Here is a 4,709-nt window from a genome sequence, read left to right on the forward strand (position 1 = left end):
CCGTTTACTTTCCACTGACTGCACAGCAAGTGAAAAACACCTGGTCTGCCCTGACTTATAACTCATCAGTCTAGACTTAAAAATGTGAAACATTTCTGCTGTTATCACAGTTTTTTTTTTTGTTTTTTTTTAAACAATACTCATTTAGAGCTAAAGGCTGTTGCCTTGGTAATGAAATTTTTTTATGCACCAAGTTTCCTCATTGCCTTATTGTTCTTTAAAACTTTAAACAAATCAGTTTTTATATTTTGAAGAATTAAAATCATACTATGAGAGCAAGGTTTAGAAAGGTCAGATTCTTCTAATTATGACTGTAAGCCTCATTTCAAAGAATAGAAATAATAACAGCTCTTAAGGTGAAAATTCAATCTCATGAAACATAAATATTAATATTTATTTATTTTGTCTGACCCCTAAATAAACTTTAAACACAGTCTGAGCTTATATCTGATTAAAGATGAACATAGGGTGCTGACAGGCAAAGTAAATACCATCATAAGCATGTGTATGTGTGTGTGATTTGGTCAATGAGGCATTTAGTAAAAAGTGCTTTGAGTGTTCAGAGTAGAAAAATGCTATATACATAAGTACTAGTCCATTTATCATTAATTAGTCCATCTAATGAGAGGAAATATACCTCACAGCTATCTATCCACTTTCACTGAAAGCTTAGCAAAGGATTGCAAAGTCTTATATATTTAAATGTGATCTAACCAGTGTTCCTGTGTTAACACGGATATGTATCCATGTTTAAAAAAAAACCAGCATTTGCAGGTTGATTAATCCTCAAGGGAACAAGAAAATGTGTGCATCCAATTTCAGTCAAAATGTTATGAAAAGTCCTCGGTGTTTGGAGAATTGATCGGCTTGGGACCCTGAATACTTTTGCAAAACTCCAGGACACGTGTGTAATAACTGCTGTGATGTTCCAATCTGGTGGACTGAATGCACAGCTGTCATTGTAATTCTTCACTTAAATGTTACTTTTTTAATGGGATCACTGAACAGAACAGATCAGGGAACAGTTTGTGCTCTTGTTTGCCTCTGCAGCAGATTGACACCCACTCAACAATAGACCCCAATAGAGTCCTTATCTGCTCTTATTCAAAGACCCCGTGTCAGACCATTTAACACACGACTCTTTAACAGAGGAACTCAGAGATTAAAGGACGGAAGCACAATTGAAGACTGCGGCTCGATGATGGGAGCTTTCTATTTGTAATTATTTGCTTACTCCGAGGGGCAATGCAGGCAGATACAACTCAGATAAAAATATTTACTGAAAGGTTATGAGACACACAAAGACACACAGAGAGATGAGTGAAGAGGGAAGGCTGGTGGAGGATGTTTGTAAGTATACTGCTAATGGCGAACTGAGTAAAACAGGGTCTACTGCCTGCTCTTCAGGTTGCACGCTGGGGTCCAGATTGGATGTAATAAAATCTTAAGCTCAAAAGAGATGGACTAAGGATAGACAGTATGCATGCGGTTTATCATATTAAGTCTTAAACGGCAATATTTATGGATTCTTTTGTAGTTTATCTGATCAGCTGATTTACTTGAGTGCTTAAAGATGTTAATTTGCATGCTCAGACTGGAGATCAGGGTCTGATTGCTTATAGAAAAACTGGAAAACTAAGATTAAATGCTTCTGACATTTCCTAGGTGCAGTGCTTTTTATGAATTCATACAACCAATATGAAAAATTTCTGAAAAGAAAAATTTAGAATAAAAATAATATAACTATATCCACTATCTTAGCAGTCAGAAGCTTAATTTGGCTCCATTAGCATTAGAAACAAAAACTCCAGCAGTCAGGTGATTCTTGAAGATGTGGTGACAGTGGAGAAGAAGAACGCCGTAGTAAAAGGAGGAGACCTAGCAGAACAGATGTTAGCATGAGACAGTTTTAAGAAAAATAAAATTTATTTAAATATGTGAAAATATGTTAACAATAACTATTCATGGATGATGATTAAATTAAATGAGACGTGACAATAAATGAAATAATAACATAAAATACTAAGATAAGCATAAAGTGATTTTTTTATTGTGATTTTTGTCTTGTGTATTTATTATGGGCAGCATAGTAGCACTATTGCTTCACAGCAAGGTCCTGGTTTTTTGCACGCTCTCCACATGTCTGCGGGAGTTTTCTCCAGGTACTCTGGCTTCTTCCTACAGTTCAGACATGCATTTAGCAGGGTTAGGTTAATTGGGGAGTCTAAATTGGCCATAAAGGTGAGTGTAAATGTTTGTCTGCCTCTCTGTGTTAGCCCTGTGACAGACTGACAACTCTCTCCTCCCCCCCCCCCAATGGCAGCTCTGAAAGGCTCTAGCCCCCCTTGACCCTGAATTGGATAAGCAGAAGAGGATAGATGGATGATTTTATTCTCTGTAGGTGTAAATCTTTCTCTTCTGTTCTGAGATGTCCTGGAAATCTGACAATGTGCACACCTCCAGATTTTTCCCGTGCCCAGATTATATCAGAACACAAGCTAAGTCTCACCAGTGTTATGGACAGTATTTTGGTTTTTTAAAAGTCCCAACTGTTAGAACTAGAGGGGAACTGAGATTTATTTCAAAATTAATAATTTAGACAAATAATTCAATGCAGGTGTTTTTATTTTATGTTATATGGTCTTGTGTGTAATTGGACACTTTTAACACCTACGTTCCTATTTTTCATAACTGTGTATCATACAGAGAAGATGCAAAGGATGAAACATAGAAACACATCATACAGAAAGAGCACTTTCTGTAACTGTGACATGTAACTGAAAGAAAAGCAATTAAAAAAAAAGAAACACTATCTGAAACTAAAAGAAACTGACAGTTTACTTAAAAAATTTAATAAAAACTGAACACACACTGTCATGACTCACTCTTATTTAGATGAATGGCAGAGATGTGGCCTTCCTCCCACCTTCCTTCTTGATTGGTTTTTATACGTTATCTACTCAGGGGGAAAAATCCATTTCAGGTGCTCACGCAGCGGCGCAGGAACAGATGGCGGCATATGTAATGATTACAGAATCCTCACGTTAAAATACTTTAATTACTAAGTCAATAATGCCTGCAACAATTGCTGGAGCTTTAGTGTAAAAACAACAGAAGGCAGAAGGCAAACTCTGGGCCAATGTTTAACCAGAACTTTGCATTAGTGCTGATTGAGACAGTCTCCGTGTGTGTGTTTGTGTGTATATGTGTGTATGTAGTCTGTCACAGTGCAGCAGGTAAGACTGTCCTCAGGTTTTCTTGGTTGTAACCACTGCCTGCCTTGCCTTAAACCAGGTTTAGTTTATTGTACTTATAAAAGGGTATAAATATAAGACAAAAATGCAGAGAATCCAGATGTGAATGAAGTCACTCTTTACATGACTCTTACTGTAGCTTCCTTTGCTACATGACAAGTTTATATGTTTATTTCTGTTATGACGTGTACATGTCATTGACTAAGTAACCGAAATGACTGTTAGAAAAGCATTAATTGGTGTAGGCTTTGCTCGAGCTCTAAGTTGAAGGCAAGTTTAAGGTGGAAATGTCTTTGTGTAGAGAAACAAACACACAGAAAGCAAGCACCAGATTGCAGGAATATGACTGATAATGATGAGACACTGTACTCTTTCAAATAATTTTTTAAAAATGTTTTTTCAATTAATATGAGTCAACACACATACACATGAATTCATCTACAAACAAGGGGACTTTAAAAGCTTAGCTGCAAGCCTTTAATGACTTCTCACTGAAAGCAAGAAAGACTTAATCTTAAGATTAGTTCACAAATTTTATCAACATCCCCTCTTTACTTGGTGTTTGGACTTAATGCTGGGGTTCCTCTTCATTTTATTCTTGTGGTTTCTCTGACATGCCTCCCTGAGATGACAGCACTGTCTATGTGGCTTTAGTGCATGTGTGTGACAGGGATAATCAAATTTCCTATAAAAGATTCAGAGTTGGTATGAACTGTTGGATAAAAGATCCACGGCTGAAGGAAGAAGACCTCGCTTAGGAATGCTAAAGCTATTTTGCTAAATAAGTCCTTCATTTGTGAGACAACTGTATATGAATTAAATACTGAAGGTATGTGACCTCTTCATCACCCCACCGAAATCTATAATCATTAATGAATCAGTCTCATACCGTACTGCTGAAAGACTGCGTCAGGTATTACAGGTCATAACGGGAAATATAAAGCTTTCATTTTACAGTTTACATATTTAGGCACAATAAATGACTTATAACAATTTCAAAACGTTTTTTAAAAGTATGAAAATAAACTAACCTTGCTGCTTTAAAATCAGTAATCTGCACTTTAAAGCTCTCGGGGGTTTTTTTTTCTATTATTATTTGTTCATATTGAAGGATCACCTGGTTTTTAAAGGTAGCAGTAGGTGTAACAGGATGACTTTCTGACCTGTGTGCTTACAGCTCTTTACTTGAGATTGGAGCTCTTTTGTTCATGTTACTCTGTAGCAAGAAATTCAAATAGTCTTATTAAACTTAACATGCCAGTATAGTGAAATAATGCATATGTCACTTTAATGCAACAGCATGGCTCTTGTTTGGTATAATAATGGATTTCTATGGTACAGTCAGCCAAACTTATCAGCCTCTGGACTTGGTTTGTGCAACAATTATATGATAATAGCCAGAGATGGGCAGTAACGCGTTACTTGTACTTGTTACTTGTAATGCGTTATTGCAGT

Source organism: Neolamprologus multifasciatus, chromosome 15, assembly GCF_963576455.1.
Source record: "Neolamprologus multifasciatus chromosome 15, fNeoMul1.2, whole genome shotgun sequence".
Lineage (NCBI taxonomy): Eukaryota > Metazoa > Chordata > Actinopteri > Cichliformes > Cichlidae > Neolamprologus > Neolamprologus multifasciatus.